General features: G+C 38.0%; 2 long non-coding RNA genes across 15 annotated transcripts in view; one reads left to right on the top strand and one right to left on the bottom strand.

Annotated features, from left to right (window-relative positions):
- LOC112657565 (uncharacterized) overlaps positions 1-10,350 on the bottom strand; it is a 319,254-nt gene extending 308,904 nt beyond the window's left edge. For all 13 annotated transcript variants that reach the window (XR_007408364.1, XR_007408363.1, XR_007408374.1 and 10 more), the window contains exon 1: positions 9,863-10,350. This is a non-coding gene — a long non-coding RNA (uncharacterized LOC112657565). The remainder of the gene's footprint in view (positions 1-9,862) is intronic.
- A 31-nt stretch (positions 10,351-10,381) lies between these two features.
- On the top strand, positions 10,382-27,955 carry LOC112657584 (uncharacterized). 2 transcript variants are annotated; one of them, XR_007408361.1, is made up of 3 exons: positions 10,728-11,763; positions 17,956-24,451; positions 25,748-27,955. It is a non-coding gene; the product is annotated as an uncharacterized LOC112657584 (long non-coding RNA). The 2 variants fall into 2 exon arrangements; XR_003135129.3 differs by lacking the exon at positions 25,748-27,955 and having other exon boundaries at positions 10,382-11,763; positions 17,956-21,349.
- The last annotated feature ends 5 nt before the right edge of the window (positions 27,956-27,960 follow it).

Consider the following 27,960-nt stretch of genomic DNA (forward strand, 5'->3'; position numbering starts at 1 on the left):
GTGAATGTGAGCATACCAATAAGAAAACGTGAAAGGAATTGATTTGACATAAATGCCTATAAAATGAGTGTAACTATGGAGTTCTGTTTTGTCAGGAGTCAATTTTCAGACATTTTCAAATATATTGAACTGCTAAAAAGCTTTTAAATTACAGAAAAGAGAAAATGCTTTCTTGTTGCCTAGATTTAATAGAAAAACAGAAAGAGAGAGAGAGGGAGAGACAGAGACAGAATGAGACACAGAAGGGAAAAGGTATTCTTCAGAACCAAACATTTTAAAACACTCAAGGAAAAAATATACACTAAATTTTATATTGATCAATTGCCATGGTGATTCATACAACTAACAGGGAACATCAGCATCCTAGAGCTCCAGGATAAGGTCAAAGAGATGCACTTTGGGTCTTTGCTAAAACTCTAATTTGTCTACAGTCTGTTCAGACTCTGATTCTATTGTCTGTGCATCATCAGATTACATTTAGAACCACTAGCTAGGCAGTTACAATGCAATGTACTAGCAAATCAATCTTTTTTCAATATTTGTAACAATCCTACAGTACTGAATGCTTAGCCTCCCGTTTTTTTCAAGAATTCCAGGAATGTTTTTCTAGTCATTTGCAAAAGGTCAAAGAAAGGAAGGAAAAGAGGAAGGAAGAAAGGGAGAGAGAGAGAGTATGAGATGGACTGAGGAAGAGGGAAAGGGAAGGAGAAAGAAGGGGAGAGAGAATTGCCAGCAGAACAGCCTTGAATGAGTCATTAGAGATGTTCACCAGCTATGCCAGTTCTCTATCCTCATGGCATATAGAGTAAAATGACACTTCCCAACCTACTGGAAGTTGAGCATGGTAATGTGGCATGCTTTAGTTATTAGATGAGCCCAATTGATGTTTATCACTGCCAAGCAGAAACCTTTCAGAGTCGATGTAGGATAACCTGCTTCACCACTTTTTGTGGCACAGCAACAGACAACTCTCCAGATGGTAGAGGCTCCATAAGCCTTACTCAAATTTGGAAGAAAAAGACTTGGAAGAAAAAGACACAGAGCAGTGTCTTTAACCAACAGAGAATGGATTGCAGCAGAAGCAAGAAATAAACCTTTGATTCTACTAACTAAGATTTTCTTTAACATAATCTATCAGGTAACTAATACAGTGAATGACTAGAGAAAAGTAAGAGGTCCACTTAGAGCAGTGATTACCATAAAGCTGAAAGGAGAAACAAAAAAACAGAGAAGGTATATGAGGATATGGAGTTCTAGAAAGAATATGAAACTAAAAATTCAAATACTAGAAGTAACTAACTGGTCTCAATGCTAAGAACAATACTTACATTTCCATCAGGTATCTCATAACATATACAGATGGTAAGGGGATATTAGTTTTGAAACTGGGGGAGTTATTTTAGTTCCACTCTGACATATTTTGGCATCCTTCCAACATTACTTCCCTTAGTGCTCAATATAATTTTTGAGGGATTCCTGAAGGAAAAACCAATAGGAGTTGACTGTCGCCTAAAAAAAAGATACCTGAGTTTCTACTTTGAGTATCTGAACTAATGGAGATGCTGGTTAATGAGACAAAGAACACAGATGAGTGGGAGAATCTGGACATGATGAGATTGGAAAGCCAGTGACACATTCAAAGAGAGACCTCCAGGGATAATCAGAGACCCACTACATGAATCTAGAGTTTATGGGAGAGATTTTGAAGGGGCAATATAAATTGAAAACTTTTAGCTTTTTTGTACTACTTTGAATTGGATAAGATTATCCAGGGTCAGTACACGTGGGAAGAGGAAGACAAAACCTCAAATTACACCAACATTTAAGGAACTGGTAATGAAAAGGAACTCACAAAAGAGAATGGGAAAGTAAAGTGAAGTAGGAAGAATCTTACATAATGAAGCTTCCAGGTCCTTAACTTCTAACTGTTCTTCCAGTTCTTGAATTCCTGTTATGGTTTTACTTTCTTCCCTATTCATTTAGACCACAGTCACTTTTACCTCTTTCTTGCAATGTCAATAGTCTTTCTTATTGATTTACACCACTACCTTACATAACTTCTGCCCTGGGTCAATAAAAGATAATAATAAAAATCCACATTTCTATTTTTACAATACCTTCCCCAGAACTATTTTTCTGGCTATCACTGAATCTGAGGTTAAAAGGCTTCCAGGATAAGTCCTCTGATTCAAGAACCCAGCCTAAGTATGCAGCTTCTATAATCAAATATGCAAGTACTATATTGAGCATGACCATGGGAAGAAAGACCTAATATTTGAGCATATATTATTTGTTGGTCTTGCTCTGTGATATTTTTTTACATATACCATACTTAATTTCAGAAATAAGGTGAATTAATTTTTATTGATTTTTTAAAAGCTAAGTAGCTTACGAAAAATGTCATTAAAATATAGTTACTCTCCTTCCAAAAGTCTTAGCCATACCACTAGGCTTAGCTGCCTTCCAAAGAATAAGAAGGTGCTGTTCCCTCCTTCAAAGTATCTTCAATTCTGGCCAAGAGAAAATCCACTTATGTTAGAATTATTTGAAAATAGTCCCAAACCTAATAGAAATAGAAACTGAGACCCCTTCATAACCTACAATGTTACACAGATAGGCATAGCTCAGCAGTTCTTAACTCTGACTATACATTTTTAGAAACACCTATGCTGCTTTTAGAAAACACTGGGTCTTCTGTTTCCAGAAGGATGGACTAGAAGCACTTTTCTGTATTCCTCTCCCCAAGCACAACTAAAAGCTCTAAGCATTATTAAAAAAATAAACATGAGAATACTGAAGACAAGGCAAAGAGAAATGGGCAAACCAGCTAGGGAAGTTGGCTCCTAAGGAACAAGATGCAGCGCAATCTCTGGGCCTTTTTTTTGCCTCAAATATCCCAGATGAAGTGCTAGAAAGCTAGCAATCCAGAAATGCCAGAAAGCATAAACCAAAAAAAGTCTCAACAAAAGCCTGCTCTCTCTAGGCAGAGAACAAGGGGGCATTGTAGCCAGAGAGAAAATGCTTAAACAGTCATGGCTTTACTTCAAATACCGCAGAGAAAACTGTGACTCCATCCCCTCCCCCACTAGCAAACACTGAGCAGAAGCCTAGATCTCTCCCCTTGTCAGGTACCCCAACACTCTTACCTGAGTAGTGTCAGAGAAAGAAAGCACAAAGCCAAGATTCTCATCCCCACAAGGAAATAAGGGGGTCTCCCCAGTGGTATCCATTGAGACCATGTGAGGAACCTGGACCAGCACTCCACTCAGAATTAATAGTGTTCCTTCTTTCCCCACTGGAGTGGTATCAGAGAAGACCTACTGGAGGGTCAGGACTTTCTCCACCACTCAGCAATAACAAGACCATCCCAATTCCACAGTATCAGTGGAAGCCACAGTAATGAACAATAATGAAGAGTAATGAAGCCTTCATGCCCAACAGAGACCTAGTGGGGAGCCATAACTCTTAGTGAAAGGCCCATTCCTTTCAGGTGTCAACACAAGCATGGATTTCAACCCCTACCAGCAACAAGACAGCACCTTTCTCCCTCCCCCCCCAACCCTACTTCCTCTGTCATACCTGTGTTAGAGACCTTCTAACACAGAAGTTCTAAGTAAGATTCAGAGTCCCAGCATAGTACTCCCAACATCCAAGTTTCAACAGAAAATCACTCTTCATCACAAGAATCAGAAAAATCACAACTTGAATGAGAAAAGAAAACTTATAGACACCAACACTGTAATGACAAAGTTGTTAAAGTTATTGATCACAGACTTTGAAGCAGCAATCATAAAAATGTTTTAGTGAGCAATTATGAATGTGCTTGGAACAAATAAAAATTAGGAAGTCTCAACAAAGAAAACAAAGCTATAAAAAAGAACCAAAAGAATATTGTAGAAATGGAAATACAGTAACAAAAAGAAAACAAAACAAAAAACTTAATGGATGACCTCAACAGCAGAATGGAAGGACAAAAGAATCAGTGATCTTGAACACAATCATACAAATTACCCAATGTGGAAGATAGAAAGGAAAATAGACTTTAAAAATGAGCTAAGCCTCAGATACTGTTAGTACAATAATAAGATACCTAACATTCACATCCTTGGAGACCAGGAAAGAAAGGAGAAAGAGGATGGGGCTGAAAAATGTATTTTAAAAAATAATAGCTGGAGCAGCCTGGGTGGATGATAGGACATCACATAATAATAAAAGGGTGGATTTACCAAGAAGATATAGTGATTCTAAATGGTATACACCAAATAATAGAGTTGTAAAGTATGTGAACAAAAACTGGTAGAACTGAAAGGAGAAATAAGCATATTCACAATTATAGTTGGAACTTCAAAACTCCTCTCAACCACTGATTGAACAACCAGAAAGAAAATCAGAAAAGGTATAAAGGAACTTAACAACATCATCATCCAACAGAAGCTGACACTCTGCCCAAGAAGAGCAGCATTCTTTTCTAACAACCATAGAACATACATGAGGCTAGGTCAAATTCTGCGCTGTGAAACAAACCTCAAGGAATTTAAAAGAATTAAATCATACAGAATGTATTCTCTGATAATAATGAAGTCAAACTAGACATCACTAGCAGAAAGATAACCGAAAAATAAGCCAAAACTTGGCAACTAAACAACACCCTTCTAAATAATTCAAGGGACAAAGACGAAGTTTCAATGAGAATCGAAAAACACATTGAACTGAGTGAAAGTGAAAATACAACATACTAAAACTTATGGGATGCAGCAAAATCAGTGCTGAAAGGGAAACTTACAGTATTGGAAACTTATATTAGAAGGCAGGAAAATTCTCAAAAATCCAAGATCATATCTCAAGAACCTAGAAAAGAAGGAGCAAAATAAGCCCAAAGCAAAGAGAAGGAAGAAATAATAATGATAAGAGTAGAAAGCCATGCAACTGAAAACAGAAAATAGAGAAAATTGGTAAAAAACAAAAAGGTAGTTCTCTGGGGAAAATACAAATAAAATTGACAAATCAATGGCAAGACTAGCAAAGACAGAAGAGAGGACACGAATTAGTAATATTAGGAATGAAACAGTAATATCTGATAGCACTACAGATCCTGCAGACATCAAAATAATAATAAGAGAATACTACACACACAAATTTGACAACTCGGGTAAAATGAACCATTTTCTCAAAAAGTACCCCCAATCCCAACTCCCACAACATAGAACAGATATTATAAATAACCCTATACCTATTAAGGAAATTGGATGTGTAATTTTAAAGTTCTAGGAAAAAAATCTCCAGGCTCAGATTGTTTCATCACAAAATTCTACCAAACACTTAAAAAAAGAATTAACAGGATGCCTGGGTGGCTCAGCAGTTGGGCGTCTGCCTTCAGCCCAGGGTGTGATCCTGGAGTTTCCGGGATCGAATCCCACATCGGACTTCCTGCATGGAGCCTGCTTCTCCCTCTGCCTATTGTCTCTGCCTCTCTGTGTGTCTCTCATGAATAAATAAACAAAATCTTTTAAAAAATAAAAAATAAAATAAATTTAAAAAGAATCAACACCAATTACTATGCACTTTCTTCCCTACATTAGAAGAAGTAGAACACTTTCCAATTAATTTTAGAAAGTCAGTATTACCCTGATATCCAAATCAGACAAATACTGTCCCTCCTTCCCCCCCCCAAGAAAAAGAAAGAAAAAGAAAAAAAGGGAAGCTATAGTCTAATATCTCTCGTGAATATAAATGCAACAATCCCTGACAAAATATTAGCAGACAGAATTTAGCACTATGTCAGCTTAGAATTTTATACTGTGACCTAGTGGGTATTTATTTCTGGGATACAAGGAGGGTTCAACATTTGCAAATCAATCAATATAATCTACCATATTTATAGGCTAAATAAGAAAAACTACATAATCCTATCAACTGATGCAGAAAAAGTTCTTGACAAAATTCAATATCAATTCATGATAAAGACTCTCAGAAAACAGGAATAAAGAAGAACTTCCTCAAATTGATTTTAAAAAATTAAAAAGTAAATAAATCTATAACACCATACTTAATGATGAAGAGCTGAATGCTTTCCTTCTAAGAATAGGAATAAGGCAAGGATGTTCCACTTCACCATTGCTGCTCAACATAGTAGTGGAAGTTCTAGCAAATACAATGAGGCAAGAAAAAGAAAAAAAAAAGAACTAAAACCCCCTGTTTGTAGATGACATGATTCTCTATGTAAAAAAATCCCAAGGAATCCAAAACAGATCAACAAACTACCAAAAAACCTCCCAGAACAAATAAGTAAGTACAGCAAGGTCATGGAATAAAAGATCAACATACAAAAATCAAGTAAATCTCTACATACTAACAGTGAGCACATGTAAACAGAAATTAAAAATACAATAGGGTTTGCAATTGCCCAACAAGGTGAAACACTTAGGTATAAATCTAATTAACATGTTCAGAGCTTATATGACAAAAACTACAAAATGCTAATGAAAGAAATCAAACAAGATCTGAATAAGTGGCGACGCATACCGCACTCATAAATCGGGAGACCTCGCATAGTAACTAAGATGTCAATTCTTCCCAAATTGATATATAGTTTATAAATTGGGAGACCTCACATAGTAACTAAGATGTCAATTCTTCCCAAATTGATATATAGTTTAAACACAATACCTATCAAAATCCAGGCAAGGTTTATTGCAGATATACATAAGATTATCCCAAAATTTGTATAGAAAGGGAATGGAACTAGAATATATAGACATATATTCTATATTTGCATACACACATACACACACACACATGCAGGGATAATCTCAGAGGAAGCAGTCTACTAGTTTTAAGGCTTATTACATACCTACAGTTGTCAAGACAGTGTAGTATTACTGGAGAGATGGATATACTGATCAATAGAACAAAACAGAGAAACCAAGAATACACCTCACATAAATACTGCCAACTGATTTTTGCAAAGATGCGAAAGCAGTTTAATGGAGGAAGGATAGTCTCCTTCAACAAACTGGATATTCAGGAGCAAAAAATGAAACTTAATCTAAACTTCACACATTATATGAAAATTAAGTTAAAATGGATCATGGACTCACATGTAAAATGTAAAACCTTTAGAAGAAAACATAGGAAACAATCTTCAGGACCTAGGACTTGATGGAAAGTTCTTAGGCTGGAAACCAAAGGCATGATTCAGAAAGGAAAAATCAAAAGATCAGATCTTATCAAAATTAAAAACTTTGCTCTCCAAAAGATCTCTTTAAGAAGATGAAAAGGCTAAGACAAAATACTTGCAAACCAAATGTCTGATAAAGGACTCACATCTAGAATTTCTGAACTCTCAAGACAACAGTAAAACATGGGCAAAAGATACGAAGGACACTTCATCAAGGAGGATATGTGAATAACATATAAGGACATGAAAAGGCATTCAACATCACTAATAATTGGGGAGATGCAAATTAATAATACCACAGTGAGATATCACTACACACCTATCAGAATTGTTTGGAAAAAAAGTACTGACAAGGATGGGAGAAACTGGCTCTATCATACATTGCTGTTGGGAAAGGAAAATAGTACAGCATTCCTGTAAAATAGTTTGGCAGTTTCTTAAAAAAACTAAACATATATGATCATGTGAGCTAGCAGTCCCCCTCCTGGGCATTAATTTCAGAGAAATGAACATGTATGTACAAGCAAAAACCTGTATGTATATTAATGTTCATAGCAGCTTTACTTGTAACAGTCCCCAGAAAGGAAACAACCACAGTGTCCTACAATAGGCAGATAATTAAACTGTGGTATATCCATACAATGTAAGACATCTCAGTAATAAAAACGAATAAATTGTTAATATATGCAGCAACTTGAATGGATTTCAAGGGCATTGGGCTGAGTAGAAAAAAAAAAAACCTCAAGTCATAAGCTTGTAAGAATCAATTTATATGACATAACACTGTCTCAAAATGACAAAATAATAGAGATGGAGAAGAGATTGGTGGGTTTAGGGTTTAGGGATAGTGTGGGGAGGGAGGTGACTAAAAAGGGAAGAACCTTGTGTTGGAATAGTTTTGTCTTGATTGTGGTAGCAGTTACAGAAGTCTACAGGTAATGAGCTGACACAGAATTACACAAATACTTTACAACAAAGTAAAATCAACTTCCTGATTTTTATTATTGTACTATAGATATATAAAATGTAACCAATGGTGAAAACAACCTGAAGGGTAAATAGGACCTCTCTGCACTACCTTCTGAACTTCCTGTGAATTTACAACTCAAAGGAAAATTTTTGTTTTAAAACATAGATGTTGAGGCCACACCCCAGATCAGGTGAATAAGAATTTCTAGGGAAGGAATATAGCCAACAGTATTTTTTCAAAGTTCCTGGGGGTAATTCTAAAGTGTGTTTAGGATTGGGAATCACTGGTAGCTAGTGGTATTACTGAAACTACAAGTGAGCAGCATACCTGTAAGTCTAGTGGGAGAAGTGAAGAGATAACTAAATATGTGATATATTTTAAGTCTCCTGAGGGTGGTTGTTTTTTCCACCCTAATGATGAAGCCTTGGCATTTAAGCTGAATCCAAATAATGTGGATGGGATAATCAGCTATCCATTATGTTATAGACCATTTTATACAAAAATGCCAAACCCGATAGACTGTTCTTTGGATTCTAAAGCATTTGGTACCAATGTTATAATTTTAAAACGCTAAGGAGCAATTACAATCACATTTAAATAGGCAGCAATTTTAGAAAATTAATGTTTCACAGAGTCCTCATTTTTGATGGGTAACAAAATGGGTTCAAGGGTGTTTTTAAAAAAAAAATTAACAAACTGTTGACAACTACCAACTATAACCCTGGGGGAATATATGACAATTATTTCCTATCTTGACCAGGGATTCTAATATATTAGTTACTTTTATTAATAATCACCAACCATTGCCTAGTAACTCTTTGTAATTAACTATTTGGGAAGCATGTTGAAGACATGGAATCCAAGGATTATTATGAGCCAATAAATGACAACCTGACCAACTAAATGCCTTGTGTCCTTAGCACCATCATCAAAAGATACTGCACTATGCATCTTCCTCAGCCAGGCCAGATTTAAAAATTTTTCAGAAAGAGTCCTCTGCCTTCAAAGGGTTTAAAACCTGTTTGAGGACTAGACGAAATATATAAACTTAAACAACAAGGCAAAGAAAGACATGGTGAAATCTGGACTAATAGAAAGTAGAAAGAGGCCAAAGTGCTTGTTTTCACTGGAGGTATTTTTTATGAGGTGGGAAGGGAGTCTGCATCTCCTGGGCTCATTCATCCTGCAGATAAGCAGCTTCAACAATGTAGATCTATCCTCTCCGTAGGAGGGTTGGTTGCCCTTAGTTCTCACTTGTGGACTTAGATCCAAAACTGCAGCTGTTTTGAACCAAGAGGTTTGGCCAAAAAAGTGAAATGAGGCATAGGAAATCACCTCCTACCTAATTCTGGTCAACAGTTATGTCTTCTTTCCCCCCTAGCTCCAGAGTTTAAAGATTTTGCCTTACTCCAAAACCACGAATCCCTTCCATCTCTTCGTTTTCCTCCTCCTCCTTGCTCTTTCTCCCTAGCTCACTCCAAATAGGATCCTCACATACTCCCCATGCTAATTTAGAGCACTACAATTTCCCAGACTTTTCCGCCTCTTCTGGGAAGATTTATCTTTTTGGAAGAGCGATCTCATTCCCAACTTTAAGTTTCTGTCATAAAGTACGACTTAAAAAGCAAATGAGAACCCCCGCGCTTTAATAAGGGATAGAGCGAATTCTTTTAAAGCAAGTCGTTTTGTGATTGTGGGAGGTAATCGACACCTACTCTGACATTCTTCTGTAAGACAGCTGAGGTTTATCATTTTCGTTATTACGGCGATGAATTTTTCCTCCTTTGCTTTATGCCTTTTGGCAGGAGCCTCAGCTCTGCAGGTGTTGGCGCTGCAAGGGCTGAACCCAACCGCCAGTAGGTTGGCCGAGCCTAGCATGGGGTGTTGCCCAGCAAAACACAGAGCCCAGGGAGACCGCGACTGACGAAGGGCGCCTGCAAGCGCGCTTCGGAGGAGCCTGGGACCAGAGCCCTAGAAAACCAGAGCGAGTGCCCTTCCGGGCAGGGGGAACCCGCAGGAGCCTAAAAAGAGAGGGAGGGAGAGAAAGAGAGGGAGGGAGGGAGAAGGAGAGAGAGAAGAAAGAAAAGAGAGGAAAAAGAAGGAAAAGAAAAAAAGAAAAGGACAGAAAAAAAAGAGAAAGGAAAGGAAGAAAAAAAAAGAAAAGAAAGAAAAAAGAAAAGAAAAGAAAAGAAAGGAAAAAGAAAAAAAAGAAAGAAATGAGAAGAGAAGAGAAGGAAAGGGAAGGAAAGGGAAGGAAAAGAAAGAAGAAACCCACCCCCGCGCTCCTCAGCCCCGCGCTAGCTGCGAGCGCGCGGGCTGGCTGGGCTGCTCCAGCTGGAAGTCATTGTGCCGGCTGGCGTCGGCGTTGTCAAGACGACCGCCCGGCCGGCGCCAGCGGAGGGGGGAGGCGGGCTCGGTGAATGGGTGACGTCACGCGGCCGGCGCCAGGCAGTCTGGGCTGCGGAGCCAATGAATCAGCTGTCGGGGGAGGCGGCGCGGCGCGCGGGAGGAGGCGCAGGAATGCGCGGCCTGGGCTGGCGGGCGGGAGGCGCCTGCGCCTGCGCCTGCGCCTGCGCCTGCGCCTGCGCCTGCGCGCCCCGCCCCGCCCCCCAGCGGCCCGAGCGCCCCGGGCTCGCCTTCCCCGCGCCCCGCGTGCCTCGGCCTGGCTGGCTGAGGGAGCATCCGCTCTCCACTCGTTTCCACTCACCCACGAAAAAGGGAAAACCGAATAAAACTTGTCGAGGAAGTGGGCTTTGAAAGTGTTGATGCCTTAGTTCGCTGGGGCCTTAACCGCGTGCCCTGCCCTGCGCTGGCATCACTACAGAGGACCCCGGAGGTTTGGAAAAAGCTCAGAATTGCACAGGGAAGAACGGAATGTAAAGTCTCGACGACTCAGGCTCGGAGCCGGCTGCCGTTGCTCCCGCGACTCCATTGTGTCCTTCCTGGACGGCGCTTTTGAGGGTCCGGAAGGCAAGTGCACGACTCCAAAAGGCGCCAGGGTTTCGGGGCTTGTGTTTTGGTTGCCCTCCCTGCACCTTGCTGTCTGCTGCGCGGTGACCTCCCGAAGACCAGGGGTCACGGCCGTTTCTGGATCCCCAAGATGCAGGCTCTCAGGTGGCTGGTAAAGACCATGTGATGGATCATCTACACTGCAAGAGCCAATGATCTCTGGGTAAAGGCTGGAGTAAAATGAATACCCTTGAATTCCTAAGCATCTATTTTGGGCGCTTACTTACCGGTTTTTGGCGGCGTCCAAGATTGATGATGCATGGTTACTGACGCTGGACAACTGGGGGAGTGTGCCCGAGTACGACAGAGGATGTCAACTCTGCCCTCCCTGCTGTAGTCCTTTCTCTCTCTGGGCCTCCCGTTTCTTCATCTGTAAAAGAAGTCGACCCTGGGAGATGTTCTCTCAAGGCCTCTAAAGTGCCTCTCTCTCTGTCTCTCATGAATAAATAAATAGAATCGTTAAAAGAAAAAGACCTCTAAAATGCTAGAAGCCCACCACTGTATCAACCTTTAAAATTAAATTTTGGGTTCACTATCCCTCCAGTTGCATTTGGTAAACGCGATGATTACTGTTTCGTTCAACAAACAGCTCACGGTGAACTGCTAGGTGAGTATTAAGTACTAGAAGGTTTAGTTAAAGATTTTTAAAGTTAGAAGTTCCATACATGCAACTCTCAAGGACGAATGAGAAAAACCTACCCAAACACCAAAGAGCTGGAACACTATGAGATTTTACTGCTGTTGCGCATCAATAGAAATTTCATGTCATTCCCTGTTTCTCTGTGTTCTAGGATCCCTGAACTGAAAGCACTTCCTATGCAAGAAAGAAAGAAACTAGAAAACAAAAGTGGGGTCCCCGGGTGTCTCAGTTGGTTAAAGATCTGACTCTTGGTTTCAGCTCAGGTCATGATCTCAAAGTCCTGAGATAAAGCTCCATGCCCAACAGGGAGTCTGCTTCAGTTTAGATCACCCCCTCTCTTTCTCCCCCTCTCCCTGCATGCTCTCTCAAATTAATTGTTTTTTAAAAAGTAAACAAAGAAGACGCTAATAAGCTGTTATAGACCAGTGCATCTCAAAGTTACAGGTGCACTGAGTCACCTGCCATCTGCTTGAAACGCAGACTGTGGGGAGGCCTGGGATACTGGATGTATATAACAAGCATCCAAGTGATGCTGGCTCGTGGACCATACTTTTAATAAAGAGGGTCTATACTACAAAGTACCAAGGAACTCCTAAATCAAGAATATGATGGAGGTAAACCGGTAATATGTCCCAAAACCTCAAGGTGAACTTGAGCCAGGTAACTGAGGATATGTTGGGGGAGGGGAATGAAAACGCTTATAGGAGAGCAAATGGCATAAAAACCATCATTGGAGGGAAAAGAGCATGGATTAAGTGAGGCAGTGGAGAGGATTTTGTTTGACTTCAGTTAAGAAATACTTTAGGGAACTATAAAAGATGAGATCTGTTATTTACGAGTGGGGTGAGTAGTATGACAATAAACCAGGGAACTTACAATTTCAGAGTTGAAAAGCTCTCAGAAGTTATCTATCCCAACAATTGGGTGTGGATGAGGAAACTGTGCAACAAAATGATTTCATTAGGTGATGGTAGGGTGGGGTGAAGCCAAGCTGAGGAATTTAGGTTGCATACATTCTGTAGACAGCCAAGTCCTTGATAGAAGGAAAACCATTTGTATTGTGGTGCAAATGGAACCATGCAGGAAAAAATGAAAGCAAGAGAGACAGGCCTATAGGAAATAATTTAACAGTTGAAGCATGGGTTTGGGGGCAAGGTCTGTTCTAAGGAGATGAGGAAATGAAAGGTTTAATCTGAAAAACTTTGTTCATAAATTAAAGGCTGGAAGCAGTTGATTAAGTCACCTTATACTATAAGAGAATTTCCTCCATCCCTCTCCATTCTAACATAATGTTTTTCAACCCTGACTCTATATTAGCATCACCCCTAGGAGCTTAAAAAATAATAATAAAAAAAAAGGAACACCTGGGCCCCACCCCACATGAATTTAATCAGAATCTCTGGGAGTGGAGCCCTGGCATCAGTATTTTTAAAAGCTCCCCAGATGAATATAATGTGCAGCCAGTGTTGAGAATCACTAATCAGATATATAGTCACCAGCTCATTTCATAGACTTCATTTCTGTCCCTGAATATTTCCCCAAGTGTTAACTATTACACTGGCACTAGATCATTTTTGATACTTAGTGTGTTTTGTGGTGGGTTTTGATGTTTTATAGCATATTCCCTAAGTTCAATGTCTTCTACCCCTCATTAACTGTCATGACTTAGTTGTGAGCATATCCTGGTACCTCTCATTTGCAAGAAAAGGAAAAGTGATTTGGCATATTATTGGATAGAAACGATAGATCCGGTTTATGAACCTATATGGTACCACAGTGTGGCAGTGCATTGCCTTGCAGCCATTTTATTTGATTTTCCTTTTGCCTTAATAATCTGCATTAACAGGCTCTTTAGGATTAGAGTTGATGAAAGAAGTACTTAAAATCGCTACTTGGACTCTTGGAACTTTTTGGTCTTCTCTCAAAAATTAGTTTTTGCCAAAAAAAAAAAATCATGAAAGTGAGATATTCTTGTGGCTTTTTCCTTGATTACTAACAACTTTTAAACCTTCACGGATTCATTTATTCTTCTAAAATTAATTGAGTACCTACTATGTGTCAGGTACTTTTTCAGGCTTGAGGATTCCAAGAAGGAAAAGCATTTTCTCTGCTCTCAAAGAGGAACAGATAAGCACAGTTAATTTCAGGCATTCTATTTATTCAGTTTGGACACTTAACAGGTACTTGGTTTTTCTACATGATCTTACAGTTCCATTTTGTGAGTACTTTACAAAATTCTTCAAAAACCAAAATATAGAGAATATTTTCCCCTCTCATTCTCTTTCTACATTTGCCTAATTGCACAATTACACCCCATGAGAGTCACTATTCTTAATTTTTGAGATATCCTTCCAGAGTATTTTTATGAGTAAACAAGCAAATGCAAATATATTCTTATTTTTTTTTCACTGTTCCGTATCTTTTTAATTTAAAAGTACTGGTGAAGGGGGTTCCTTCTATATCAAATATATTCTTTTTCATTTTGTTCTTCCTCCATAATATTCTGTTGCCTGGAAGTACCCATAATTTATGTTACTGTTATTGATGGTGAGCTAGGTTACTTCCAATCTTTTATTACAAAGCTACATAAAAACCCTGTATCTGTGTCATTTTACACATGTGGGAGTTTATTTGCTTTTGTTTTGTTTTGTTTTACCAAGATAGAGAGGGAGAGACAGAGGGAGAGAGAGAGAGAGAAAATCCCAAGGAGGCTCCATGCCCACCACGGGGCCAAAACTGGGGCTCGATTTCATGACTCCCAGACCATGACCCATGCTGAAATTAAGAGTTAGACCATTAACTGACATAGCCACCCAGGCACCCCCGTATGAGTTTGTGGAGTAAATTCCTCCAAGTGAAGTCACTAGGTCTTTAAAGAGTATATGTAATTTCCTCAAGATAAATTCATAGGCATGAAATTGCTAGGTTGAAAGGTGTAAATATTTTTAAGTTTTTTGATACTGACAAATCATCCTGTACCAATTTATTTTCTCATTTGCATAGTACATAAGTACCCATTTCTCTGAAACCTTGCCTGTACTAGAAACAATCTTTCTTTTTTTATGAATTCTTGTTCATTTGATAAGTAAAGAATGATATGTATTTGTATAAATATATATTTTAAATAATATGGTATACCATTTAACTATATATATACATATATATACTAATATATATGTTTGATATGTGTCTTTAATCCTTATTTAAACACTATTTTCACTTAAAATCTACAGAGGCTTTAAAAATCATGTGATAATATCAATCTTTTATGGGTTTTTTTTTAAGATTTTATTTATTTATTCATGAGAGAGACAAAGAGACAGAAAGAGGCAGAGACACAGGCAGAGGGAGAAGCAGGCTCCATGCAGGGAGCCCAATGTGGGACTCGATCCCGGGACTCGATCCTGGGACTCGATCCTGGGACTCCAGGATCACGCCCTGGGCCGAAGGCAGGCACTAAACCACCAAGCCACCCAGGGATCCCCTCTTTTATGGTTTTTGTTTGTTGCTTTAACACATAAAAAAAAGCCTATGCCACTCTAAAATCATAATAGTATTCACCTTTATCTTTTTCTAGTACCTAAGGATTTTAAGTAGTGTTTAAAACCCAAATAAGCCATAAATATGAGTACATAACTCTGAGTACTTACAAATGCTTTATACCTACAATGTAACTATCTTTTCTGTTTTAAGAAAACTTTTGTATCCTTTTTAAAATACAGATAACTAGAAAAGGTAGCAAGGGGGACTAAGACTATCCAGTGCCGCATCAGCCTGAGACAATCCCTATTAACATTTAGAGCAAATCCAGTTAGTTTTTTATGCATAAACACACACACACACACACACACACACACACATCGGTTTTCTTTTTTTAAAAAAAAAATTGGTATTATGCCCTGCATATATTTTATGCCTGCTCTCCACCACCCCCATCTCAGCCCGTTAGCCACACAAGTGAATATCTATGTCAGTGACTCTACATTCTCATCACTAGTAACCCATTGTATGTTGGAGAACCCCCTCATAAGATCATTTCAGCTCCAAGAGAAAGAAGCCTAGGCAGAAGCACTCCAGGGGAAATCTCACCTGTCTCTTTGATGTTCATCTGGCCAGAATTTGTGGCAGCAGTTTAAACCTATTGTTTCTCAAAGAATTTCAGTTTCTTTGAGGGAATAACTGCCAGAAAAAAAAAAAAAAAAAAAAAAAAGGAAGGAAGGATAAGAAAAAGAAAGGAAGGAAGGAAGGAAGAAAGAAAAGAAAGAAGAAAGAAAGAAAGAAAGAAGAAAGAAAGAAAGAAAGAAAGAAAGAAAGAAAGAAAGAAAGAAAGAAAGAAAGAAAGAAAGAAAAGAAAGAAAGAAAGAAAGAAAAGGGAAAAGGCAAAAGAAAAAGAGACTGGCTAACATAGTGGTCAATCATTAACCTGCCCTAATAAGGGAGACCACTGTGAAAACCAAAATCACTTTCTTTGCAAGACATGATTCAAAATATTCTTCTAGACTTGTGTGCTTCCTTTCACTTTCCCACACCGGTTCTTTTCCCCCTACCAGTACATCTCCTTTCAGATAATTTTAAATGTTTGTCCCTTATGTATTTCTTACCAAAAATAATGACATGCTTTGCTCTCCCAGAGATCTGACCTTAGGTTTGTTCTAGTTGCAATACTAGTATAGACCATCTCATCAATTATGAATGTATTCATGTGTGTGGAAGCAAGAGTAGGCCAGTGATAATGTTACCTTTTTCTGGAGACTTACCCTTATAAATAAATAATGAGATGTTTCTGCAAAGTGCCTTTAGCAAAGGCAGGGGAAAGCATTACTTCTCAGACTGAACATTTTAAAGATTAAAAACTGATATTAAACAAAAGTAATACCAAAGTTTTCTCAAATGGATGTAAACAATTTATGTGGAAAAAATAAACAAAATGAACTGGAAATTCTATAATGCTAAATTGTGTGGCCAAAGTTCTCTAGCTGGCAAGTATAAAATCAAAGTGAACAAATTAGAAGATCTAAAATAGATATGCTGGGAAATTTATGCTTGGATATGCAGGGAAATTTATCTACCTCCAAATATCTTATGCTGTTCATTAAAAATAAATAAATCGCACTAAAAATTTTTAAAGATAACATTTTTGATACTAGCTACATTCTTACCTATTAAGTATAATACTGAAAAACTCTGAAAATAATTTCAATGAGTAATATAACAGCAGTATGTATGATACATTTTTATTATTATATATCTATAACCTCATATTAGGTTTATGTATTAAGCTAGATATTCAAGTCTAGGAACTAATTCAAATAGCTTTCCGAAGTATAACAAGTGCTAGCTTCCCAAGTGGATCTGTTCTGTACTGTAGATTCTAGTCCCATTGCTAGCAAAGTAGAAAATGCTTTGTGGTTGCCACTAGAGGGCAAATAGCCTCCTGGACTTCTCTTTGACCAAGGAGCATCTCTCCAGGCAGCCAAAGTTTCAGTGTCTCATAAACCTAGTTTTAATTCTGGCATTGCCAACGTCTAGTCAACCCAGTCTCAGCAAGCTAAGAACTTTTTAAGTCAAGACTTAAATGTGCTCTTTTACCATTTTACCAAATGGACAGATCTTTTGCCTGAGTGCACTAACTCCTGACCTTCTTATCCTAACCCTTTCCAATCTAAATCTTAAACCTCACTGCTCTGCCACTTAGGTGAGCTAATATCATAGCGTTCTTAGATCTCAGAGTGGCCCAAGACACCCTTTCCAATCTGACCAATCTCTGCTTACCTCTCCAATCTCATCTCCTACTGCTCTCTGATACTCCCTCTGCCTTGTACCACTTTACAATTGTTGGCAGGTCCTTAAACATACCACATCATTCCATACTCCCATTCAGGCTATTTCCTCTACCTGGGATGCTGGCATTATCCACCACATGTTTTTGAAGACTTGGTTCAGATATCACCTGTGAGAAGCCTTACAGTCTCTGCTGATCCCTTTCTTCCCCTTCTTCTTTTTCCTAAGCAATAGATTTAGTGTCTCCCTTCTCTCTACTCCTCCAGCATCTTGCACACCCCTCTGTTAACAATGCTAACTCTACTTACTATTGGGATTATGTTTGGCAGAGTATGAACATTCAGTCTCAACTGTTTTGTCTTTTCTTTTTTTTATTAGAAATTGTTAGGCATTCTGAAAGGATGAAATATGAACACCCCCTCTCCTGTCCAGGATGCAGATTCCAACAATTGTGGGTTTTGAATACTCTGCTCTTTCTGCCTTTAAAAAGGAGGTACAGGATTTCTGCTGATGAAAAATTGGATGTCATTGCTAATTAAAAGAAATATTTGGAATCTGGAGAGACCGAGGAAGACTGGAAAAGGTTTTGAGAGGCCAAACATTACTGCCCAGAGTCAAAGAAAGTGTGAAAGTACAGCCACTGTCACCGCCAGGAGGTGTCCCAGGAGGGGCACTGTTGAAATGTGCCCGAGCCCTAATGAACTAACTCTTCGCAGCTCCCAAGAGAGGACCATCTAGTTGAATCGGATTCCTGCCTTTACTAGACAAATAATCATGGGGTATGATTCTCAGCATGATTAAGTATTTTAGTTTAGTTATTTTTTTCCCAAGCACAAACACACAACTCCTCAAAGCTATCAAAGAACATTGAACACAAGAAGTATCTGAGAAATCATCCCAGGCAAGAGACATGGCAACTAAAGGTAATGTGGTATTCTGAGTGGGATCCTGGAACAGAAAAAGAGTATTACCTGAAAACTAAGGAAATGTGAATAAAGTGTAGACTTTTGTTAATAATAATTATCAGGGTTGGTTCATTAATTATAATTTTATATATATATATATATATATATATATATATATATATATCATATGAAAGTAAGATACTACCACCAGGGGAAACAGTGCATGGGGTTTATGGAATTTTCTGTATTCTCTTACCCAATGTCTCTGTAAATCTAAAAGTGCTCTAAACATTAAAGTTTATGAAGAATAAACAGGGAGGAGAAGGAGGAGGAAAAAGAGAAGGGGGAGGAAGAGAAAAAGGAGAAGAAAAAGAAAAAGAAAACCCTAACCTTTGAAAATGTCTCCTTCAAAACTCTCAGGACACTGGAAGCATTCAATGCACCTGCAGCCATGAATCCCATGAGTGCAGGACCAATTCATGCTGATATCTGCAGTGCCTGGTTTTATTTATTTATTTTTAAAGGTTTTTATTTATTTGTGTGAGAGAGAGAGAGAGAGAATGCGAGCAAGGGGAGGGGAAGAGGCAGAGGGAGAAGCAGACTCCCCGTTGAGCAGGGAGCCAGACACAGGGCTCCATCCCAGGACCCTGAGATCATGACCGGGGCTGAGATCAAGAGTCAGGTACTTAACCAACTGAGCCACCCAGGCACCCTCCCACATCTGGTTTTAATATTTGGTACATGCAAAGTTGTTGAGTTAAAATTTCTTTCCAATAAGGAAGTAGCAAGCGGTGGTAAAGAGAACACTTTTTCTTCTGATACATAAAACTATAAAATATATTTTGTTTGCTTAAGTCGATAAAAAAAAATTTGTAGGCCTATCCAGTTCAACAGCTTTTGCCCTGACATTTAGGAAAAATGTTATAAAACAAACTACTATCTCAGTGCAGAAAAAAAAATCAAACTCCATTCTTAAAAATGTTACCATTTTTCTGTTGTTCACCTGGAGGAAAACCATCCTTATAATAATGAGATATTAAAATTGAGGCAGAAAATACATAGAGATCTGGTATAAAATGTCTAAATAGTTTTAAGTAAAGAATGAAGGTTCAGTTTCTTTTCATATAAAAGGGAGCAAACATATAAAAATTATCCTAAGTACTAATATTTGAAGTACATAGGGTAAAAATAGAAAGTGCTCATATATTTTTGATATAAAAATTGTTCTCTTGTATGTTTTTTAGTTTAGTGAAAAATCTCTTGGCAAGTGATACACAAATAGCATTTCTTCTATGAGGGATATTTCAAAATAATTTGGAATATAGACATTGTATTTTTAAATTTAAATATCTCATGACCTTTGTCTTTCAATATGGCAATATGGTAGACATTTACACGAAAAGAAGGTGTGGAAGAAAGGACTCATGTGGAATATAATAAATAGTGAAAGGGACTAAAAGTGAAAGGAGGTAAACTGAGTGGGGAAAAATTAGAGAGGAAGACAAACCATGAGAGACTCCTAACTCTGGGAAACAAGGGGTTGCATAAGGGGAGGTGGATGGGGGATGGGGTGACTGGATGACAGGCACTAAGGAGGGCACTTGATGAGATGATGAGCACTGGGTGTTACACTATATGTTGGCAAATTGAATTTAAATAAATTTAAGAAATTTAAAAAATTAAATTAAAAAAAAAATGAAGAAAGGAAAGATGGCCAAAAAATAAAGGTTCCAGATAATGAATTCAAAAATGTTTCTTCTGCCAGCGTTCTGTGCAATGACTGAAGCAGTTGGGGTCTTGCTGATGACTCAGGACTCTGCTAAGCTGTCTTGCTTATCACAAAAGAGGCTATCAAGCACACAAATATAAAGCTGTAAATCTCTCTCCCGGGCAAGGAAGTAAAAAAAAAAAAAAAAAAAAAAAACCTAATAGAATTTTTAGTTTGAACAGACAATCCATACTGATATTTTTGATACAGTGTGAGAAAAGTAAAAAGGTCATTTTTTGGTACTCTCAGAATAAATGTAAATCAATGATGTTTCAAAATATACTTTCTTCCAGGTATAGATTAAAATATATTCCAGATAATATATTAAACTATATTAATCTCAGAAGATGCTAATTAACTCCATGAGATAGATGTGCTAATTAATCACGAGATGAATTTTCCATTTCTCTTTTAAAATGAATAAAAGCAATTAGTAAAAGGAGACAAGGAGGAAATGCATGTGATGAGAGGCAACAGGTTGGAAAGAGCTCTAGGTCATAAAGAGAGGAAAGAAGACCAGGTCCTTACCTGTGCCAACAAATCTGAGTGAACTATCATGTTTACTCTATGTGCCTACTGTGCTTGGGTATTACATACGCATTTTCTAAGTTTCTTGAAAACTTCAACAAATTGATTACCCATATTTTAGAAATGAGAACTATAACATTCAGAGAGCTTAGTACTTGGTCCAAGGTCATCCTCTTCCCTATCCAATAAGAAATAGACCCAGGTGTCAAACCTAGATCTATCTGATCCCATAGATTATTATATTAGTACCTACTGTACTATCCCTCAGCATTTCCTTGTTAAAACATTTCAAGTCTGATTTTAGATTGGAGATTTTATAAGTTAATTCATATTTGTTAGAGTTACTGAAAGTCTAAACTCATTTTATTGACGCTAATTGCATCATTTCCAGGATGCCTGGGTGGCTCAGCCGTTGAGCACCTGCCCCTGGCTCAGGGCATGATCCCGCGGTCTCAGGATTGAGTCCCACATCGGGCTCCTTGCCTGGAGTCTGCTTCTCCCTCTGCTTATGTCTCTGCCTTTCTCTCTCTCTGTCTTTCATGAATAAATAAATAAAATCTTTTTTTAAAAATTGCATCATTTCCCTCATCTTTTTTGATCTATAATCTTTGCTATCCTTTCTGGTCCATAAAGAAAGATTTCATTACTTTTGCCAAATGCTTTATGCTATATACCATAAACCAGGACAATTTTTAGTAGACCATTATGCTATAGCTACACTCAGAATGTGCAGAGCAGTAGTTAAAGTCTGATTTCCTATATATGTTTTTATGGCTCAGTTTTAATTCTGTAAATTTCTTGTGGTTGATTATTATTGTTTCCAGTCCTCTGTAGATATTTTTCATCTTGTCTTTTACCTTCTTAAAATATGAGTGTTGGTTGTTTTAAAGTCTTTGTATGAAAACTCTATTATCTAGATCACCTGTGAGTCTGTTTCTCTAGGCTACTTTTCTTCTGGATTTTGATGACATCTTGTCTCCTTGTTTCTGGTTACAAGGCACTGTATGTGAAATTTATCAAGAGACCCTAAATAATGCTATTTTCCTCCAGAGAGAATGTGCATATGCTTTTACCAGGCAGCTAGGTTAGCGGCACTAGGAACCCCTACACACCCTAGCCCAGTTGCCAAATGGAGGTCATCTGATGTTGGGCTCCCGTTCCTCCAAGAATTGATCTATTTCCAGCTCACTGTCATTTCTGGAGATAGGCTTTCTCGATCCAAATTGACTGCTTGAAGTATTTACCAAGATCCCCCCTCCTTGGCAAACTATGATCTCCAATTTTTGGTCTCCCACCTCCATGAATCTGCCCAAAGCTTTGTCAGATTGCATCCTCTCAGCCACAGATTTCAGAATTAGTAATCACTTTAGGGAAAAGTATATCCAAATATCAGGCTCACCCCTAACGACTCTCATCCTTTGTCAGATCTTGACCTCACAATTCTTCATTCCTTGCTGGTTCTGCAATTATTTTAGATTTTTTTATTTTTGTATTACTTAGTCCAGCTTCTCTAGCTGCTCTTGGTGGGAAAGCAGATCTAAAACAACCCAGTCTATCATTCCTGGAAGTGGTTTTACCCATACAGTATCCACTGTGGGTTTTTAAAAATTATTTATTGTCAATACAAAAATACAGCTTCTTTTAAAAATTTAGATATTTGGCTTCTAATGAAAAAATAAAAGTTATAGCAAACTGACCCCAACTCCTGCATGTTACAATCTGTTGATTGGAGTAAGGGCTGTCATCTTGAGATTGATCAGGAATGATTCTATTTCATAAGACTTTCCAACATCCTAGTTCAGTACACCAGTCACCTTTGTTCATTTCTGCTACTTTCCTGGCTCCTAATAACATTTGCTTTTGTGACCCCTGGTTCCAGTGACTGTTTATAAACTTGCAACAGGGGTCCAAAAAGGCTAACTAAAGTTCTTTTCCCAGAATACAGATATTTTGCTTACTCCCATTGATAACCCTCAGAACTAAAGAAATTTCTGTCCACAGAATATGGTTGATGTAAATCACACATCATTTTTATAATGTATTCTGCAACAAGTTTGCATCCATAAACATCTCTCTTACTTGCTAAGTCACAAATTTTGATTATCTCACTCATGACCAAGCAATTCTAATCTGGAGATTGCTTAAAGACTTACAATTTCTTCTTTAATTGAGTCTCATTTCCTTGTTTCCTCAATTGAACTGATTAAATATTTGTGCATGGAATTTTGCAAAAATTAATTTGGGTGATAGTGAGTGTTCAGTTTTGGAGGAAAGGCCAACTTTCCCATGCATTCTCTCCATAGCTGGCAAATATTCATTCTGTCTCTAAACCCATCAAATATATATAAGAAGACACCTTGTACCAGGCACCATCCTAAATGCTGAAGATGCTAAGACGAATAAGACATAGTCCCAGAACCAGAGAAGCTCACTGTAATAGGAAGACAGACACAGAAAACAATATTTGGGTTTTTGTTTTGTTTTTTTATAAGACAATATTTGTAACACTCCAGGATGACTATGACAATGGAGTTGTGAATGAAGACCTATGGGAGGTATGTCTGAAGAGTAGGGGAAAGAAAAAAAGGCTTTTCAGAGGAAGTAGCATTTCAATGTGCCCTTAAAATGATGATATTGGTGTTAGGTAGAGAATAGGAAAAAGGTTTTTATGGTTTCTTGTGTAAACCATCTTTCCCCAAAACTCCCCCTGGCTCCCCTGCCTCAAATTCTTTCCTCTAGCAATCTATTCTCTAGATTGACATTTCCAAAGCAAAATCAGAGCATTGGTTTCCCAACCTCTTCATGATTAATTCAGACCCTTCAGGTGACATACAATGCCTTCATCATTTTGAACCCTCTCCCATATACCAAGTCCCAGCTCCTGCTTCCAGTCAGGACATGAACACTCAAAAGACGATGCTACTTCATGCTTCCATGTCATCTGCATGAGTTTCCTCTGCCTTATCATGGCATCCATGCTTCCTTCTACAGTTCTTCAGGAATACATTTTTTAGCACCTGCCCACTGTGCAATAAAGCCTGACTATCTTACCTTGGTTCATTTAAAAGACTCTGGATCAAATAGTTCAGCCCAGTGCTTAGCACGGAGAGGTTCCCAATATCCTTGGGTTGGGGGTGAATGAATGAATCAAAGAAACAAACACTGTGATGCTTATTGTAACGACAGGTCAAGGGAGAATGGATAAGTTGGAAGGAGATGAAATACACAAGGTACTATCTATGTATGAAGATAACTGTATCTTAGGATATTATATACACATGTTCCTATAGATGATACTACTACACCTCTGAGATACTGTCCTTCACTTAACTAGAGGAATGTTTCATGGTAGACAGATTTTTCAATATTTTGACTTAAAAGAACCTTTTATATTCTGATAATAAAGGAAAATACCAGCTGACCTGACAGCAACATCACAAATATAAATGGCTTGAAATAAAACATAATGATGGTTACATCCTTGAAGTCAAGGTTTCTCCAAGGCTTACAACTCTGCTATTTCTATTTACTCTTCCTCATTCCAAATCTCAGTCACTATCCCATTATAGCTCTAACTCTGGTCCTAATTTTTCTCAACAGTTGGAACTTTAGGCCCAATTTGGTATCTTGGATTGGATCCTTGAAAGGGAAAAGAACACTACTGAAAAACCTGGTAAACTCCAAATAAAGACTGTAGTTAATAGTAAAACAATAAGGTTAAGTTCTTAATCATCACAAATGTACCATAGTTTTGTAAGATGTTAGCATCTGGGGGAACTGAGTAAAGGGTGCACAGGAGCCCTCTGTTCTATCTATGCAACTTTTCTGTACACCTAAAACTATTCCAAGTAAAAAGTTTATTTTTTTAAAAAAAAGTTGGAGTGTGGCAAGAATTATATTCAGAGCATACATATCACCTACAGAGAAATCAAATTCACTCTGATTGACCCATGATATAATCCTACAACCTAATAGGTCTTAAGCACCCCAACAATGCAGGGTATTAATGGCTTCCTTTATAAACATCTTTCTGTGTCTCTCTTTGCCTTCCAGACTGACTGGATTTTGTATTTGTTTTCTGTTTGGTTGGTTTTGTGTCGTCTTGTTTTGCTTGTAGTTTTTATTTAAACTTCAGTTAGTTTACATACAGTGTGATATTAGTTTCAAGTGTACAATTCAGTGATTCATCACTTCTATACAACACTGGTGCTCATCACAGCAAGTGCCCTCCTTAGTTCCCATCACCTATTTTATTTGTATTCCAGGGAAAATTCACATGTATCTCATTTTATATGCTTATTGTCTTTACCTAGAACTGATATTCCCAGGATCCCTCATTAAGCTAGAAATATTACTAGGAAATAATCCATACTCTTTTAATAATAACACTATATAAAGAACAGAAAAAAATAAAAACATTTATAGTAAATTCTTTGGTGGTATATTTTTCTTTTTTTCTTTTTTTTTTTTTTTTTGTTGTTGTTGTTCCCAGTAATTCACGTTTCATGTTGTAGAATTCATGTTGTGAAAAATTCAGGAAAGGAAGACAAAAAATTATTTTGTTGTATTTTTAAAAAAATGAACCCTTAATTTGATAAAGGGAAAAGGAAACATTCAATGCATTGTCATTATATGGCATTTAAGGTGACTGTGGAAACAGAACAAAAGGCTAATTTATGTTATGCTAAGCAGATGTTTCTGGGTAATGTCAGGTAAACAGTACACAACTTAACATAGCGGGAAGCACATTTTACCAAGTTACTTCCATGGTTTGCACCTACACAAACACAATCTACATAACTGAGAACCCAAAATTTTAAAAATCCAATGACTTGACAACTCAGATAATTAGCAAAACTAGCTGCATTATCTGCATTGTAGAGAATCAAAGTCTAATGATAAAGTAGTAAAATGATTACACCAAAAATCACAGGCCAGTCAAGGCGCCTCTTCTCCTAAAATCTACCAGGAAGAAGCATTCTCTCCAAGAACATGAGAAAATATCACGCTCCTGAATGCGATTTGGAAATCCACGGGCAAAAAGGATCAAAGAGAGGAGAGGCAAGAGACAATGACTTATATGGGAAGAATTTGGTTTGACCCCCTACAAAGCAAACAGGCAAGTGAGGAGACCAGACCTATAACCCAGATTTTCTGGATTGCTGTCAGAGCCGTGTCCTGCCCACAGTGGGGGAAGTGCAGAAATACATGTGACCTCATAGACCACCTGGCAAACACCTGATAGGGCCAGTCAGAGCTGAAAGGAAGGTGACAAATAAAATAGGTGTTTTAAATGACAGATCTCAGTGTCACCATGTGCTGGCTGCACAAGGTGCCCAGAGAGCTGTGTACATGCCACAGATCCATGTGAAACCGAGCCTAGCATGTATCCTTTAATTGGTAGAGACTATTAGAGGTCATGCACTCATTTCATGTACCCTATTCACAAGGAAAGAGTTGTAATGATGAATAAGAACAAGAAGGAAATTTTTTTTCTTAAAGATTAAAATAAATCCTTCTACAATGACTTCTTCCAGTTGGAAAGTAGGCTCTTTGGATAGCTACATCAAGTCCATCAAAATACTGAAAATACAGAAATACATAATTTCTTCTTGGAAGAAGTTACTACATGGTAACCTCGCAGACCAAATGTAGAGGGAGGAGGTCTTTTTTTTTTTTATGCGAATGGATATGTTTTCATCTGAATACATCAAATTTAGCAGTCTTCCTTTTGTCCTATGCTTGTTGACCCAGGGTACGAAGGATAAACCAGAAGATGAGTTAGATAAGGTTTTTTCCCCTTGTGAAGTTTCTTTCAGCTTGTACCGTAGTAAGAGCACTTGACCTGCCTAAGGCAGTCTCTGTCTGCCCTTTGAAGCTATTTCTTCCCTTGGCTTCCATATTTTCACTGGTCATTCTTCTCACACTATTTTCTGCTTATTCCTCATCTCCCCAACCACTGAGCATTGAAGTGATACAAAACATGATTCCTGGACCTCCCCCTCTAGTGATTCTCTCTCCCTAGAAGATGGTATCCAGCCTTCATGTGGAGATGATCATCTACACAAACATCTCCCTTGAACTCCAGATTTAGACATTCAGTTACTTACTCGACATTGCAATCTGGATGTTTAGCAGGCATTTCAATTTCATATGGGCAGAACTAAACTGTTTTTATCCCAATCCGGCTCCCCACATAGTGGGGTTCTCCACTAATAAACGTCAACTCTGTCCTCCCACTTGTTAAGATAAAAAACTACAGAAGATTTTCACTTCTCTTTCTTCTAACAACCCGCATTCATTCCATAGGTCATAGTTTCAAAATAGATCTAATTACTTCTTACAACCTCTGCTGAATCAGCCAGGTCAAAGCCTGGATTATTAAAGTAGCCTCCTGCCTCCCTCTGTCCATTTGTTCTAGAGAATGGGGTCATCACAGCAGCTATAGGCTCTCTGCTGACCAGTACTTAAAAACTAGCATTAAGGCTTTGCTATTATTCTTCAGGAATGTAGATCACGATAGCTCACAACCTAACACTTTTTGAAAACAACACGCAAAGTGAACAAATGAATTAATTAATCATAGGCATCAAGTCCTGGGGTTACATGGAACCTTATAGATGAAGCAAGTCTAGCCTCTCATTACACTGACAGATGGGGAAGCTGTAGAATCAGACAAGCCTGACCCAGTCAGTGGTACAGCTAGGACTGAAGTTTAGGGTATAGGCCTTATCACTTCTCCAGAGCTAGGAATCCACGGATTTTTCAGAATATTTTGCAGATTGTAAGTCACACCCTCCCTCCCACATCAGCTGATTTTTTTTTATTTTACATATTTAATGTATAATAACTTGATGAGTTTGGTGATAAGTATACATCCATGAAACCATCATCGCTATCTATGCCACAAATATATTTTCACCTCCAAAAGTTTCCTCCTGCTCTCCTTATTTTATTATTATTATTACTATTATGTGTATGATAAGAGTACTTAATGTAACATTTATCCCTGTAGAAAATGTTTAAGTATACAATACAGTGTTAACTATAGACACTATGCTTTACTTCTATCTATAAATCTCTAGGATGTATTCATCTTGCATAACTGAAACATTGTGCCCTTTGATTCTATCTTCAGTCTACTTATTAATTATAGAAGTCACATAGTTCACCTTTATAAAA

Source organism: Canis lupus, chromosome 35, assembly GCF_003254725.2.
Source record: "Canis lupus dingo isolate Sandy chromosome 35, ASM325472v2, whole genome shotgun sequence".
Lineage (NCBI taxonomy): Eukaryota > Metazoa > Chordata > Mammalia > Carnivora > Canidae > Canis > Canis lupus.